Here is a 17,775-nt window from a genome sequence, read left to right as displayed (position 1 = left end):
TTGGGGAAGCGGTCCTCATTACCTCCACTTTCCAAATGTTGAAAATGGGGGTCAGAGGAACAAGTAGTTGCAAAAGGGTCAAGGGTCTGAGCCCCAGGCTGACGCCGAAGCCGGTGCCCTGGGTGTTAAATTCCTCTCGCTGTGTGGTCTCTTTCTGGGCATATGGCTGCCCCCTTCTTTCTCTGGGGCTGGGGAGCAGTGTGACAGACACCGCGGTGCTTTCTGGAGTTTGGGAACCCGAGGGCACCTGGTCTGCTGTCCTGGGAGGCTCACGCCATTCGTAGCTGTTTCTTGGGTGCAGAATGGCCACGTGAGGCTGCCTCTTGGGCAGTGTCCTTGGGCAACACAGGAACTCTTATAGGAGCCACAGAACCCCAGCCCCTGGGTCGTAGATTTTGAAGACTGGACTTGAAAAGAGAGGCTCCTTCTGCCCCCTGCCACCGCACGTTTGATCGGAGGGTGCTGTCTGTCCACCCTGCATCTACTCTAGTTTGGTCCAGCCTGTGAACTTGGAGTATGAGGGATGCCAGCTTCTGAGCTCTGGGTTTCCTCTCGATGATGCTTGTCCAGGAAAATCATGCTTCCCAGTTAATTTCTGCTTAAATGATGGAAGGTCCCGGAAGAGCCCTGCTCGGGGACAGCGGGGGGCCAGGGCGTCCCCAGAAGAGGTTCTCAGGATCGGCACCTCCAGCAGCGAAATGCCCCCATGGTGCCTGCCGGCCCGTGTGCTCTGGACAAGTGGTGCCTAGCGGTGTGTGCCCAGATCACCATCGCCTGGCGAGATGCTACCATCCGCGTGGGCCGCCCGGGAGGGGTAGGAGGACTCACGGGGCCAGTGGGAGCCACCGCCTACATGGACCTTCGCCAGGGGATTCCAACCCCGGCCAGCTGGTCTTAGAGTCCATCCCTCAACCACTGACCTCCACCCTCGAGGCCAATTCCAGGACAAGCGGCAGATTCCTGCCTCCGTCTGTCATGGGTGCTTCCATGATGGAAGAGGCCAGAGTCACTCAGACAAAGCACAGGTCCATAATAAGTTGTTATGAAAGTTTTCAGATGTTCAGGAAAGCGGAGATCACCACGTGAGGACCTGTGTCCCCCCATGAGACCCCGGATGCCACCACTGACCCTTCTTCTCTCAGGGCCGGTGGCTGTCCAGTCTCTCCCTGTGTTTCCCAGGGTCCTCCGTCTGAAATAAAGACTAAATTCCGCTACATGGTGATGTATTTAATACATCAGCCTTGTGAAATGCCTTCCACAGGTGTCCCCGTAACATGGGGAGCGATTCCTTTGTGCATTCATTCATTCATTCACTGCTTACTGTGTACCTGGCCCAGTCTTGGACTCGGTGAATTCATCAATGGACTAAATACGCAAAAATCTTATCTTACGTGCTCCATAAAAACAAAGGCCAGGCAGGAAAGAATACAATGTAGAGGGAAGAGGGGGAAAAAAAAAACAGTTATAGGGAAAATAATGCTGAGCCAGCAGAGCCTGGAGTCCTGCACTGTTGTTAAGGTCAAGCTGCGTCTGGCCCTGTGTGGAGCTTCCCAGCAGTCGGGGCAAAAGGTGAAACAAGATAAGCACGTGGTGCACGTTCTCCAACGAGCGAAACTGCCAGACCTGATTGTCATTTCCTCGTTCCCTTCGTGGCCTTGCTAATTCCCAAAAGGAAGTTGCTGCTATAACAGAAACAGAGAAGGAGGTTTATTTGGGCCAGATCCTGTGGGGGCCTGACTGCTGTGTTAAGGCTTCAGGAATGAGTGTTGCGAGCTCTGGCAGCAGTGGACAGAAACCAGCCCGAGGTCGCCTTCTGTTGGTTTGAGTTTTCTTTAAATTTATTTTTTTTAGCGTTTATTTATTTTTGAGACAGAGAGAGACAGAGAATGACCGGGGGAGGGTCAGAGAGAGGGAGACACAGAATCTGAAACAGGCTCGAGGCTCTGAGCTGTCAGCACAGAGCCCGACGTGGGGGCTCAAACTCACGGACCGCGAGATCGTGACCCGAGCTGAAGTCGGACGCTTAACCGACTGAGCCACCCAGGCGCCCCATAGTGTGTTTTTTTTAAACTTTTTTTTAATGTTTATTTATTTCTGAGACAGAGACAGAACATGAGTGGGGGAGGGGCTGAGAGAGAGAGAGAGACACAGAATCCGAAGTAGCTCCAGGTTTCGAGCTGTCAGCACAGAGCCCGACATGGGGCTCGAACTCACGGACCGCGAGATCATGACCTGAGCCGAAGTCGGCCGCCTCACCGACTGAGCCATCCAGGCGACCCAAGTTTTCTTTTAATATTCAGTGACTCTGAGCAAGTCGCATTGCTTCTCTGAGCCTTGAGAGTTTCTATAAAAATGGGTAAAGAACCTCAGCCTTAAAGGTTGTTTTCTTTAATGAATTAGCATATTTGAGAGCACCTTTCCAACCATCACCTGTTGGAGGAGGAAGATGACAGCCCCGTGGGAGCGAGCGCAGCAGGTGCGGGGGTGTGGCTGGACGGAGGCGTGCCCGTGGGGCTGATACACACCTGGGGGACTTGGGCCCCAGCCTTTCTGGACAAGCTGCCACCGCCCACCGGAGCCCCAGGATGAGGCCCCAGGGTGGCCAGGGGGCCGACTGGGCGGCGTGCTGGCCGTCTCCCGCCGTGCGACACGGCAGCCGGACTTCGGCTAAAGCACGGCTGATTTTCTTCTGCTTGCAAATCCTGCAGTTCCACGGTTTGCACAGACGTGAGGGCTGGGGGTGTCCTGACGGCCAGCGCAGCTGGGACTGGGGACCTGAGCTCTCTCTGTGGCCTCTCTATGTGGCTTGGTTCTCTCCCAGCATGGCGGCTGGGTTTCTAGAGGGAGCACATCAGGTCAGTGAGCAGGGGCCGGCTGGCTTCTCTGTCGCTACCCAGGGAGTTACGTAGGAGATGATGCTCCCTGGCTTCCAAGGGGACTCGAGCGTTGCCAGAGTCTACAGCCCCCACATCCAAGCTCCCCCCCCCCCCCCGGCTCCGGTTGTCTTCTAGAAGCCACACTGCTGGGGGCCCCGAGTCAGGGGCTCTACGTCCCTTCCACATGCCTGTCCCTCCCACCCCCCTGCCAGCCGCCGGGGGGCTCCGACCTGGGAATCACGATGATGCCACATTAGGAAATGCCACCTTTAATTAGTCACGGCCCCTCAGACTTCCTCTGGGAAGTCAACTACACTTCCACGGAAAGATGCACAGATGCCGACACCACTCGATTCACAGTTCATACCAATTGTAGCCAGTACCTTGAAAACTTCAGGTGCTTTGCATGGTGTTTCCCAGCCCCTGCCGTTAATGCCTAGAAGCCGAAAAAGTGCAGATCCCCAATCCGAACGCTTCTGTCCTTCCCGTGGGCAGAGTGTGTGCTGATGTTGCTTCCTTCACTATTCATGGGACTCGACGGAGCCCTCAGATCGCTCACAGCAAGAGAGGTATTTCCAGTGCAGGCGGCCGTGAGAGCCCATGGTGCCCCCCAGGGACTGAGGTCCCTTCTCCTCTCTGTCTGTCAGACTCCAGTCTTGCTCTCTGGCTCCAGGAATCTCTTCACAGAGACCCTCGGGGGTGCAGGCTCTTGGAGGCTCTCCTGCGGGGTGATTGAGTACACAGACCAGTAGCCCCAGCGAGCGGAGGCCTTGGGGAAGGCCCGAGGCCCATGGGTGTGACACACTAGGGGCCTACGGGCGTTGGGACGTTGAGCACCTGACCAGGACTCCCCGGCCACACCCTAGCCCTCTTGCAGCCCCGCCTGGTGCTGAGCCTGGTCCGCCATCTGCGGGGACATGGGGCTGTTCAGTGGCACCAGGACATCAGCCCAGGGTGCTGACACAGGGCTGCGGCTTCTCATGCATCGACAGTACTCCAAGAATCGTGTTTATGGCACAGCATTTTGGGTAAGACTTCCCACTGCCTCCGAACCCCAAATCCTGCTTGTTCGCAAACAGCCACGTTTGGGAGAATTTCTTGACCAGCTCAAGCGGGTACCGTCTCTTAATCCGTTTCCCCAGCTGGAGAAGCGAGTGCCTGCAGAGCACATTTAAGCAAATGGACTTTTTCTCTGGGAGCGGCTCAAAGTCACGCCTGCTGCAGGCACAGAGCTTCCTATTTATATGACAAACAGCCCTGCTTGCAGTTCGGAAAAAACTCACTTACTGACTTTTTCATCTTGTGCAAACAAATCATTACTGGTGGTTTGTTCAGGGCTTAAAGGGGGGCGGGGCAGCTGGGGAAGCATCTGGGGTGATGCCTGAACTCCTCTGATAATGCACAGGAAGATGCCATGTGGGGCCACCGGCCCCAGAGAGGAGAAGGGTCTGCACGGCCGGGCTCGAAGCCTGACGTCCTGGGGAGAAATAACAGGTCAGCAGACAGAGAGGTGGGAGTCGCAGGCTGTGTCTGCCCATGCTCCCAGCTCGTCCCAGGACAGGGCCTCTGGATCCTGGTGCAGGTGTGCGTCCAGGCAGGGCCGCCCCATGCTCTTGCCACTGTGGTCCTTGTCCAGTTCATGCCTCTCCAGCCACCAGCTTTTTCGAGGAGGAGGCTCATGCTTATGGAGAAGGGAGGAGGGAGGGGTGTGAAGGCGGGTCTGGGAAGGTGAGGTGAGCCAGTTGTGGGAGACACACAGAGAAAGAGGACTTGGATGCAGTAAGAAAATGTGTGAATTTTGTCGATGAACAAAATCATAAAAGAAGAGGGGAAAAGACCTTCCAGTACCCAATATTGTTCAGCGTCTCTGAAAGCGGAGACTTTCCATAAGGGGCTTGAAGTACCAGCTCCTGACCTGAAATCTGCCCCTGTTGTGGGGTCCCCGGGACCCACCAGCATGTTAGCTGACTCTGCGTGTGGGTGCACATCCTTAAGAGCTGAGGTCAAGGTCAAGGCCAAGGCCATGGCATAGCAGAGGCAGCCTGGAATGTGCCGGGCACGCACATTTGGGGAAGACGCCTAACCTCGCTCAACTTCAGTTTCCTCATTCATAAAATGGGAGTTCTTGCTCTTGTCCCCCCGTGAGGATGAAGCGACTCCATCGAGGCTCAACGCTGAGCATGGTGTTTCTGTGGCCGGTGGCCACTTGCCCAGAAGACTAGATTACAGATGTGACATTTCATCCACCTTGTTCCAGAAGCATCTGAGGCCTTTCTGGGAAGCTTTGCAGGTGATTGGATGTCTGGACGCTCCTGGGGTTTGGGGTCAGCTCTGCCAATGAGCCAGGTGGGCTCCACTGGGCATGTGACCCGGGGCAGCCCTGGCCTTCTGAGGGTCAGCTCTGCCTCATGCTCTCCAATGGAAACATGGGGCTCGTAACCCTGTGAGCCTGTGTAACAGGCTGCACAGCCCCCGGCAGGGGCCGCTCTGATTGTGACTCCCCTGTCAGTGCTCGAGGACAGGGAGATAACCCGTGGAAACTGTAGACCTCAGCTAAGCCTGAGAGTCCACAGCCACCTGCCTCCTGCTTCCAGCTTCCTGCTGAGGCACTGCCTCCCAGTGATGTGATGGAGACCCTTCCTGGGAGGGCCTGAGTGGTCCCCAGGGAGGGATTCTACCAGCACAGAGACAGGGATCCCTCCGCCTAAATGCCTCTCCTGGTGTCTTCTCTCTGCAGACACTTGAGTGAAACAGTGCAGCTGTTCTGGTTACACTCATGGGGCCCTAAGCCGCCAGCCAGGTTTACGTGGGTTCTGGGAGGATGGGTTGCGTCCAAGGGTCCCCTCCTTCCCAGGGCTGCATGGAGGGAGTGAACCAGCACGCGGGTCCCCTCCTGTCCTGGGAAAAGCACCTTGCTCTGAGGAACAGCAACCTGTGCCAGGCCATCTGCATTTGAAATAAATTCTGCAGCTGTCCTGCCCCTCACTGCTGGGTGTCTACACTGGGGGACAAGCCTAACTGAAGCTCCTGCCTGCCTCCCTCCCAGGCAGCACAGGGAGGACAGGGCCAGTGTGGGCCACCTGGGGGACCTGGAGCCGGTGCAGACAGAAGGGGTCAGGGGCTGCAAAGATCTTCATTTAAATGTAGATTTTGACTTTCTGCTCTTGCCTAGCTGGGAATACTAATTACAGCAAGTGCTTGGATCATTTAAAATGCAGCACATTTGCAGATTTGACATTTTATTTTTCTGTCTCCCCTCTTTCCGTCTCTTTTTCAGATTGGGAGAATTTTTTCTCCCTCGGTCATGTTGAAAGCCTGGGATAACTCAAACTGCCCCTTTCTGAAATGGAACTCCAGGCAGAAGGGATGTCGGGGCCGAGTTCCATGCACCTGCGGGTGGGTTATGTCCGGATCGCGTGTTCGCCACATCCCGCTGGGCCCTGCAAGGCCCCACCTCATGTCCCGCGGCCTGGGAAAGCGCCATCCACCCAGCTCCACGCCCAACAAGAGGTGGCACAAGGTCCGTTACCGAACACAGACTAAAACAGACAATGCGGATGGGAAGCAGCAGCTGGGGCGTGATGAGTGGCCGAGCCTCCCTCTGTCCTCATTCTGCTATTTGAGAAAAAGAGACTTTTGTCTCTGCTATTTGGGAAAAAGAGACTTTTGTCTCTGCTCCCACCTTCGATGGCCTCCCTGACCTGCAGAGGTGGTTCAGAGTCTGCTCTTCACAGGGTTGGAAGGCATGTTGGCGAGGGCTGTGAAGTCAGAGTCCAAGTGATTTTATGTGAAGACCCTCTTTCCCAGAAACCTTCCTGGAACAATCCATCTTCCAGCACCGCTTTGTAATCTTTCCTCTATCCTGTGTTAAGTAGGGAGGTTTTAGGGCTATTGATTCTGTTCCATTAACGTTCGCCCGGACCTGCATCCATATATCACGTTCTGTGTTTGCGGCTTCCCATGTAGTTTGGTGTCTGGTCGAACAAGGTCCCCCCGCTCGCCCTTATTTACATACGTGAGGATGTTAGTATATGCCCTTTTCCCTCCAAATAAACTTAGGAATGATTTTATCACCTTGTCAGAATAATCCCCATAGAGTTTTTTAAAATTAGAATTACATTAAATATGCACGTTAATATGGAAAAGAAAATATTCACTATTTTCTTCTTATTCAACAGCACAGGGCATCGCTCCCTTGAGCCAGACCATCTGTTACCCCTTTCAGCGCTAATGTCTCCTTCCCTCACGTGAGAATTGTATACTGCTAATCAGTGTGTATTTCTTATTGCTTTTATGGATATTCTGTGTTCCCTGGCCTTTTTCTAGCCTCATTAGAATGCTTGCTACAGCAAGGGACCAAAAAAAAAAAAAAAAAAAAAAAAGGAGTCTTAGGTAGGTTTGTCCAGCAAAGGAGACACTGCCTGCAGACCGACCAAGGAGGCCAGAGAAGACAGGCTTCAGGCATGGGGTGATCAGCATTCTGACTGTCCCCCATTTTTGCTCTGAATGCTTTGGCATTGCCTCCTCCCGTGGTCAGCATGGACCTCAGGATGGGTCCCCTCATGCAGGAGGCTGGACAGGGTGATGTTTGCATGGGAGGAGCTCAGCCACCCTGTCTCTGTGGCTCATGATGATAGATACACCCCATAGCCAGTGCCACGGGCTTAGACCCCACCTGGGATGTGGGTCTGCAATGGCCTCTCCAGACACAGGTGCCCTCACAGTAGAGACAGTGTCCCAAAGGGAAATCTGTAGGCACTGAGCAAGGGGGAAAGGGTGAACATGGATTTGGGAAGAGAACCAGCAAATACTCACAACAACTGGAAAAGCTGGACCACCGGATTTTGTATATATGGGGCTTAGTGTGGCTAAGGGTGCTGGGGAAGAAGCCACCATCGCCACACGTGGGACCTCTGGCCTGGTGTTGCGGGGGTCAGTGGGCAAGGGTCAGGAAGAACAGCTAGACCCAGACAGCAAAGGGAAGGGCAAACAGGGCCCAGCATCACCCTCTCACCCTGTGGCCCTGATGCTGCACATGTTGGGCCCAGGGCTGGGAGAAGTCCCAGCAGGACACTGGGCACCCGGGGCTCCAGGCACCCAGATATGGCCTGTGCCGGGAAGGGAACTCACAGACCAACAGGGATGCCTGTGGGAGCGGCCAGCCCCACCTGATCCAGACAACCCGCAGCAAAGTTGCCACGAGAGTATCGCTGGCTTCATCCACAGGTCTGGGGCTCAAAGACCCCAGACTCTCACTGCCTGCTACCTCTTGAGAGGCAAACTCGAACAGGAGCCTTCCAGTCAGGTCTCCATCACCAGTGGAGACAAGATAGTCGTCTGGACCCCACTTTCCATACCAAGTCGTGGAATTATAGGAGGATGAGCTCAAGGAGTTTCAAATCTCATTCATTTATTTATTCGATGAATCTGACAGGAATGCTCTGGCACTGTCCTCTGGGTGGGGTGGGCACTGTGGCACGTTTAGGGTGGAAAAGGCCCAAGCTTGGGGTTCGTGTGAGGTGGGGACACAGCAGGCACATCAGTGTGTGGCCGAGTGATCAGCAGGCCCTGCTGGGTGACAGAAGGGCGTGGCCCAGGGAGATTGGGCCACAGCCTGGGTGCCATGACCTGAAGAGAACAAGTCTGCAAACTTTGGAGGGGTGCTTGGGGGCTGAGGGTCACAGCCAGGGTGCTGGACCAACCTGAGGATGATGCTAGGCTAGCAGTATGACATGTCCCCTGAATAGTAAAAGCCAACCCGTTGCATCCCTCAGAGTGTGCTCGGCCTGATTTCCAACATTTCACATTTTAATTTGCTCAATCCTCAAAATGATCCTGATGTGTGGAGGACACCCCGTCTTCATTTTACAGAAAAGGAAACAGAGGCCAACAGCCAGCCAGCTGATGAGTGGAGGGGAGAGGTGGCAATCTCTGTGGTCCTGGGCATCCGGCTGTGTCTTTAATATCCTGCTGGAATCAAGCTCTTGCTTAATCGTGTGGCTCATTTTCAGTTTAGTTTTCAAGGACAGTATTTTCAGGCTCAGGGTCCCTCTTGCCGTCACCTCTGTGAGCTGCAGTAGCAGCCCTGTCCCCAAGGGCAGGTGTCTGCATGGCTCTTGTTCTCCCTTCTTATCAGGCATCAGACATAAGGGAAGCTCATCTGTCCACAGGTTCGAGAGTAGCATGCTGCAGGGCCTGGGATTCACAGGAGCTCCAGGGGCATCTAAGCAGGATGCTCTGGGTGCCCTCCAGCCATGCTTCCCCTCCTCAAATCCTCTAGTCCATGTGGGTGATTTGTATCTGCACAGATTATTCTCCATTTCACCCATCACTTCAAATTTATCTGTTGCATTGTCCACCATCTCTCACATTCCAAACTATTTACACAGGTCCTCATACCCTCTTTCTACTGGGATCTTCCTCCTGTTGGTGTGTTTGACTCCCTGCTGTCTTCAGTCAGATTTTGTCTGTTTGCTGTGTTTATGTATCAATGTCTTAGGTCCTCAGCTGTTGTATCGATTCCTTGACTTTTCATGCTTCTAATGAATTGATCTGTATGTACGAATATTAATTTATTCAAAAGTATTCTTTGAGTGTTTCCCAGGTACAGGGCACTTTGTCCCTTGATGGTTGGGTGATGATGCAGGCAAGGCTTTGCCCCAGGATCTCCGGTCTCCTGGGAAGGACAGAGGCATGGCCAGGGCACGTGGGACAGCCTGATGAGGAACAGAACAGGCATGAGCCCAAGGGAGATACTCGGGGGTCCCTACCTCAGCCCAGGGGCTGAAAAGAGTGCTCTGAGGAGAAGACATCTCACTGCTATTGTGACAGAAAGTGGATTCTGCAAACACATGGCCCAGGTGGTCCAGGCAGAGGGCAGTGGCTGTGTATAGAGGTGAAGGGGGACACACAGGGCACCCAGGGAGTATGAAGCACGGATGCAATGGAGGGAGCCAGGGGCCAGAGTGGTCTCTCTTCCTGAGTGATCATCTGTTCATGTTTGTCCTGATGTCAGTAATAGAAATAATGGTCCCTCCCACCCTCCCTCCTCTTCCCCCCTCCCTCCTTCCCTTCTCTTCTCCCCTCCCTCCTTCCCTTCTCTTCCCCCCCCCTCTCCTCCATCCTTTCTTTTCCAGGAGACCAAGAACTTGCACTTCTGAGTACAACTTGGGCCCCTATCCTTCAGCTTTAGACATAAACACCATGTGTATATCTGTTTGCTTTTATGGTAAATTCTCATTTAGCAAGAGAATGTACTCTGCAATTTTCACTTTCGAAAATTTGTTGGGATTCTTATGGAATAGATTAAGATAATGTCTGCAATGTCCAAGAATTATTGGAAATAATACAGAGTCTCTCTCTGTATTACTTTGCTGGATAATTACATCATTCCAATTATTTCAGGCTTTATCAATTTTCTGTATTCTGTAGCCTAAGAGATTTTCAGGAGTTGCAGGCTTTCATTTTTATGTCATTTTGGTCAGCCTATGCAGGATTATAATATGTCTACATTGTAGAATTAAGATATTAACAATGCACGTGGACAGTGCATTCCATTCCATTTTGTTTACACTGAAATACGCAGTGTTGGAAATTAAAGTCGCCCACCCTATGCTTTATTTGCTCTGAGCAGCCACTCTGGGATATTTCCCGTCACAATACACCACGGTTTTTCTGTGTTATTTGTAGGTGTGCAGGTGCAAGGCCCCGTCTCCCCAACACAACCCTCACTTCAGGCCCTGGCTATGGCGCCGGCCTCCCAGGCCTCACCTCTGACTAGGTGGGCACAAATCCAAGGGTCTCCATGGGCCACAAGCTTCCTCAAGTTCACTAAATCACTGGGACAACCCTGAAAAGTCATAAAGCACGAAGTCTGTGCTTGTAATTTTATTAGAGCAAAAGGACACAAGTAAGGACCAGCCCAGAGACAGATGTATCGTGGGGCTGGGAGAACCCTGCAAGTGAAGCTCCCATGGTCCCCAGGGGCACCTTTCCCTCCAGTACACCCAGGTGTGACAATATATACAGAATGTTGTCAACCAGGGAAGCTGCCTGAGTTTCAGGGTCCAGAGTTTTGATCCAGGTTTCAGTACATAGGTGAGGTTGTTGCTGGCAGAATCAATCCATGGCCAGGAGGCCTCCAGCCTGACCCCCTCCCCAGAGGTGGGGAGACTGGGCTGATATCCAATGACTCAAAGCCCTAAGTCTCCACTCGTTTTGTTGGTGTTTCTGGAGGGACTGGCCCCCATCCTGATCAGGGCCCGGTGACATCGTCTCATTAATATAAACTCCAAGACCCTCCCTCCCTGATGAATAACACATTCTCCTACCTCTGGGGAAATTCCAAAGATTTAGAGGTTCTCTTCCAGTAAGGGGGTCAAAGGCCAGCCAGGTCCATTATTATATCGTTTGCCACAGGCTGTGTCTTTCCGGTTTATCCTGACCTCAGAGTCTTTGCTCTGTCTCTTGTCAGAAAAGGTTAAACAGCCTACACTCAGTGCTGTCATGAAGGGGCTGGTTTTCACTCCATGTCTGTCTGGTGCTTTTGCGGTCAGGTGCGTGAGGGCCTCGGTCAGCCCGCTGAGCATGTGACAGGTGGCTGGACCTCCTCAGATCTACGATGTGCTGAGAGCCTTCCCCTCTCTGTCCTGCTCTTACAACTCAGCTTGTCTGCCATACGCTTCTCGTCTGGAAATGCCCAGCCTGTCTGCTAAGGGCAGGTGCAGTTGGGATGGGGTGGGTAGGCTGTGGAGAGCGTGAATTCCAGCTCACTAAACAGCGACACGTGTGTGCATGTGCGTGTGCCCGTGTGTGTGCATACGTGGTCTGGGCAAAGTGTGACCTCCCTGCACCTCTGACTCCCTCATTTCCATCAGGGACGAAGTGCTGGTGACCCAGAGTGACACCCACTTTGTGCTGGCCTCCATGCAGCCCCTCCAGCACCCCCAACACTGTACCCCAGGCCTCTGCCTCCTCCTTTCAAAGGGGGCCTATGGCTGCCAAGGTCAGAAAGCTGAGTGGGGTGAGGTGGGGCCTGGCCTGCCCCTGTCTGCCCAGGCTGCAAGTGCGGGCAGCCCCTCTTAACCTGCAGGAAACAGCCTTCCTCACTAAGCAGACACGGGTCACCACCGGCCCAGAACCCTCTGAAGTCTGTGCTCAAAGAGCTCCATGGGAGGGGCTGTCCCCCCACCTGGGGCTTCTCCTTCTCCCATGTTTGTCTCCCACCACCCCCTGCCAGGGACGCTCAGCGCTCTGATTGCAGGTGCCTGCTCAGACTCAAGTCTCTGACGCTTCCCGTGTCCTCAGCACAGCTGAGCCAGGCTGGAATTTTCCAAAGGGACTTTGCTGAGATCTGAAGGAAAACAAAGGAAGAACTATGGAGGCACAGACGAGCCACAAACAGACCCACTCCAGGCACTGGATCCTGGTTTTTTAACATCCCAGGCTCGTGGCCTCTGTGCCACCTGCTGGATCCCCAGCTTGTGGCCTGGAGGCCTCTCTCTGGCCCCTGGCTTTGATGCGGGCACCCCCTGCCTGTCCCTACGAGGGACAAGGTCCTGCTCCTTCTGCAAGACAGGGGCACAAAACTTGGGTCTTGTTGTGACCCCAGTTGAAGCCTGGGAAGGGCATCCCTGCTGTTTTGAGGATGGGGGGTGGGGGGCTCTGGGAATGCACTGTTAACTTAGGTTAGCACCTCTTTTCCCACCTCAGGGTCCTCGGGTGACCTCAGGAAAGCACCCCCCCCCCCAACAGTGCACACCAGGAGAGGGCCCACGGGGACAGATGCAGGTCAGAGAGCATTATCTCCCCTCTACACCCTTGGATAGCCAGCCCAGTGGGAGGCGGTGGTGTCCTCTCACAGTGGAAGTACTTCCACACCCACCATTCTACGTTTTGCACTGTTTCTTAAGCCTGCAGCTGTATGGACCCTGTGTCCCCGACTCTTTGATGAGGGCAAATCGTGCTCAGCTAAAGAGGCCCCTTCTTCAGGGAGCACACAGTGGCCAAAGAACCTCTGCTGAATCTGTGGCCCCCACACACCATCCAGGTGTGAACTGGTCCATCCTTTGAGGATTCTTTCTGCGCCCTGCTTGATGCCTCCCATGGAGGACGGTCTGAGGGGGCCAACCCAAACTCTGCCCAGGTGAGGGGCCCTCCTGGCTGAAGTCAAGGACCATGCCAGTGGGGAGAAAAGACCACTCCAGAGAGCACTACCGTCTATCCACCTGCTTTAGCTTGAGAATGGGAAGAAGTGCTTTGCCAGCTCTTGTTTCCTTGCTGGCAGCTGTGCTTTGTTCAGAGCTTAGAAAATCCCAGAAGAGTTTAAAAGACAGCAAAGCACTCAGCCCTCCACTTGGGCAGTTTTCAACCAAAGCCAATTCCTTAGTAATTGAGAAAAATAGAAAAAAAATTTTTCCAAAAGGAATCCTGTGAAAAAGCTTGCCTTCATCCATCTGCCATCCATCCGTCCATCCATCCATCCATCCTTTCTTCATTCTCTCTTTATACCCACCCACATATGTACCATACCTCCTTCCCTTCATCCTTCTACCCATAGATCCATCCATCCATCCATCCATCCATCCATCCATCTGTCCACCTTCCTTCCCTCTCTCCATACACCCATACCATCCCTCCCTCCCTCGTCCCTCATTTCCTCCCTCCCTTCCTCTCTCCCTCTGTATTTATTGAACTCCCTTTTAGTGACCTCTCCCCATCTACCCCGCTATGGACACCATGGCCTACTGGCAGGTAGTGCCTAAGATTTCAATATTAGATTGTTGTTACTTTTGCTAAAGTTTCTGATCCCTCTTAAAAAGAAATGCTTCCAACAGAGATTTTTAGGCATTGGCACTTCAGGGTGATTAAATTTCCGAAGGTGAAGCCAACACCCTCCTTGGCCTTCTTAACGGCCAGCACATGGACTCCACTCCATTCTCCAGCTGACAGAGCCCTTTGTGTCCATGTGACTGCCAGGGATGCAGGAGAGTGTCCACCCCGCCCCTGGGAAGGAGGCTTGGTCCATCCAAGACAGTTAGTGCTCATTTCATCTCTCCTGGCCAACGATTGGTCTTTGGAGGCTGTATGGCCTAGTTCTGACTGAGATGTAGGAGATGTGTGGGGGAGTGTTTCCCTTCTGGAATGAAGACAGAGCACCCTGAGGAGAAAGCCTTTGTCCGTCCCTCTTCCTGAAGGATGTCGTGCCTGGAGGAACATCTGCCATTTTGCAAACGTGAGGCAACAGGCCATTTGCTGTAGGCGGTGAGATACAGAAGAGCTTGAGCTCTTGATGGTGGTTTTGAGCCACAAAGTCAGCCTGGGCTGCCTACCCCAGGCTTTCAAACCACCCTATTTGTTTAAGACTCTGCTGGCCAACCATTCTGGAATCTCACTTGGAGCCATTCCTAAAAGATGCAGAAGAGGAAGAGGAGAGAGTCCCCACCTGAGGTGCAGGAGGGGCATCTTTGCAACTGGCGGGGGGGGGACATTGAGAGTTCCCTTTTGTAAAAGGGCTGATGGCAGGGTGAGGGGAGGGGTCCCTTGACCCCAGAGGCACTGATGGGACCGGGGGTGCTGTGCTCCTGTGCCAGAGAGAGGCCATCGCTCTGCGGGACCTGGAGAGAAGGCGGCTTTCAGGGCGAAAGGGGGTGAATCTGTATAGGCGTCTTCTCCTCCGAGTTTGAGCCTGGGCGAGCAGTTCACCTGTCTGAACCTGACTCCTTCATCCTAAATGAGAATTGCTGTGTTTTGACCCAAATAAAATGCTTGACAAACAGTGGGTCTCCTAAGTGTCAGCTTTCTCTCTCTGGGTTGCAGAGGTGGTGGGGGCAGGGCACTGGGGAGATGGCAGCTCCTTTCAGACACGCAAGGATCTGTCCTTTTTCCAGGGACCAGGGAACAGATCTGTTCTGTGCCGCTGACTGAGGGAAATAGGCACAGCTTTGACGGATGGAAGCTTCAGGAACAACAGGTTCTGATTATTACAAGAAAGAACGTTGTGACTTTTGGAACCATTCAGATGTACTGGGCTGCCAGCACGCTCCCAGTCCTCGGGCGTCTTTGAGCAGAGAGTGGCTGTTCACTTGTCTAGACTCATCTGGAAGATTCCTGGGTGGAGAGGGGCCAGTGTGCTGCTGATTTGCACGTGCTCCTGTTTTCCTATGAAAAGCCTTATTTTAAGTAAGTCATCTGATTGGATTAAACTCACAGCAAATGACCATCAGCACCTTTTTATTTTAACAAATTCACCGGAGCTTCATAGATGTTGGATATTTAGGATATCCGCAACACTCAGGAAACTCTTCCCTTCGTAAGGGCTCTCGAAGTTCCGTGCAAGGACAGACCCTGAGGAGACGTCCCACTGGAGGCTCTGTGTAAGGATAGACCCTGAATTGATGCCCCACTGGATTTTTCTGTAAGGACGGTTCCTGAATAGATGTCCCACTGGAGGGTCTTTGTAAGGACAGACCCTGAAGAGATGTCCCCCTGGAGGGTCTGTGTAAGGACAGACCCTGAATAGATGTCCCCCTGGATGTTCTCTGTAAGGACGGTTCCTGACTAGAGGTCCCCCTGGAGGGTCTGTGTAAGGACGGTTCCTGACTAGAGGTCCCCCTGGGAGGGTCTGTGTAAGGACGGTTCCTGAATAGATGTCCCCATGGAGGCTCTGTGTAAGAACAGACCCTGAAAAGATGTTCCCCTAGCGGGTCTGTGTAAGGACAGACCCTGAATAGATGTCCCCCTGGATGTTCTCTGTAAGGACGGTTCCTGACTAGATGTCCCTCTGGAGGGTCTGTATAAGGACAGACCCTCACTAGGAGCTGCCATGTCAAATGGTGGTCGACACCCACCATTCAGGCTGTTGAGACTTCATGCTGGGATTTGGGGTAACAGGAAGGAAGAAAGAAGGGAGGGATGTGTGGTCAAGTCTGCATGGAGCTGTAAATAAGGGCCAGTATAGCCAACTTCTGCCCCCTCCCAGAACACCCTGCAATGCCCTGGGCTGCATGTCTGTACCTCGGGAGGGACAGACAGAGCCTGATCTGGCTCTGCTCCTGAGGAGGATTGGGGATGAAGGACTGGCCAGAAAATGTGGGGTGTCAGTTGCCTAGCATCTGGCCTTGCACTCCAGACTTTGGGAGATGCATGGCCCGAGAGAAAGGTAGGCAGAGGAGGCCCATCCTGCTTTGGCTCTGGCCCATTTAGGCCAACCAGGTCATCAGACACAGGCCCCCTTGTCCCACACTCAACCTACATTTGTCAGCACCAGGGTTGTCACGTGGAGTTGAGCCCAAAGACTTGGTGGAAAACCAGCAGTGGGTATTCATCTTGTCTCCTTACAACCGTGAGATACACCTGACCTTGGAGCTCATGAGACCTTGCATCCAGCCCTGGTTCTGCTGCTCAGATTATTAGTAAGAGCCCTCGCCGGCGAGCCTGTGCAGGGCTCTGAGTTAGCAGGAGGCTCTTCAAGGGAAGCATCTGTGGCTTTCAGCCCTCCCCTCCTCGCTGCTTTGTTAGGACCTCTCCAGGACTTGGTCCTCCTCCAGGCCCTGTCCAAGCTTTGTATGTTCCTCCAGGACATAGGCGTGTAGCCCAAGGCCCTGGGCGGGGGGTGCTTGGCTACATCTCCCCTTCTGGCTCTCTGCAGACCATGCTTCTTCCCCCACCATCCTGTCCCTCTCTTCTCTCTTGCCTCCTGTTCCCCTATATCTGAAGCTACTGCAGAGAAGGGATTTTGCCCACCGCCCTCCACTTAACATCATATCATAATATTTTCTGGTCTCTTTGTAGGTCCCCATAATTAATATTTAATAGTTGCAAAAATATTCACAAAGAGACATACATGCAAAAAAAAAATGAATGTAGACACTTACCTTATACCTTTCACAAAAATGAACTCGTAAAAGATCACAGACTTAAATGTAAAATGCAAATGATAAAACTCCTGGAAGAGAAAATAAGAGGAAATACAGATGACCTTGAGTTTGGTGATGAGTTTTTAGATGCCACACCATAAGTACGATCCATGAAAGAAAAAAAAAAAACAGTAAGTTGGGCTTACTGTTAAAATTAAATGCCCCTGCTCGGTACTCAGCCCCACTGAGAGAACAAGGAAAAGCCACCAATGGGGGACCGTGCTTGTGAAGCCACGTCTGATGAAGGACTTCCATCCAAAATGTGCAAAGGACCGCAGAAGGTCAACATTAAGGGAAGAACCCAATTACGAGGTGGGTGGGAGCTTTGAATAGAAACCTCACAAAAGACGACATGTGGCATTAGGGGACTGTGAGTTAACGCGCACTCCTGAGCACGGTTAAAATGGAAAACACTGGGCGCCTGGGTGGCTCAATCGGTTGAGCGTCCGACTTAGGCTCAGGTCATGATGTCACAGTCCGTGAGTTCAAGCCCCACGTCGGGCTCTGTGCTGACAGCTCAGAGCCTGGAGCCTGTTTCAGATTCTGTGTCTCCCTCTCTCTCTGAACCTCCCCCATTCATGCTCTCTCTCTCTGTCTCAAAAATCAATAAAGGTTAAAAATTTTTTTTTTTTTTTTAAATAAAATGGAAAACACTGACAACAGCACGTGCCGGCAGGGACACGGAGCCCCAGGAACGCTCACTCACGGCTGGCAGGCACCCAGAACCGCGAGCCGCTCTGGAGGGCGGTTTGGAGTTTTCTTAGGAAGCCGAACAGACTCTTACTGTATGATCCAGCATCCATGCTCTTTTGGGTTTACTCAGATGAGTTGAAAACGCATGTCCACACAAAAAAAACTGCGCACTGATGCTGGTTCGTGATCACCCAAGCTGGAAAGAAACCAGGACATTCTTCGGTGAATGCACACATAGGCTGCGGCCCAGCCCGACTCGGGAGCACTGTTCAGCCCTAAAAGCGAATGAG

Source organism: Panthera onca, chromosome B4 (assembly GCF_046562875.1).
Source record: "Panthera onca isolate mPanOnc1 chromosome B4, mPanOnc1 haplotype 2, whole genome shotgun sequence".
In the NCBI taxonomy this organism is placed as follows: domain Eukaryota; kingdom Metazoa; phylum Chordata; class Mammalia; order Carnivora; family Felidae; genus Panthera; species Panthera onca.
Note: the sequence above shows the minus strand (reverse complement) of the source record.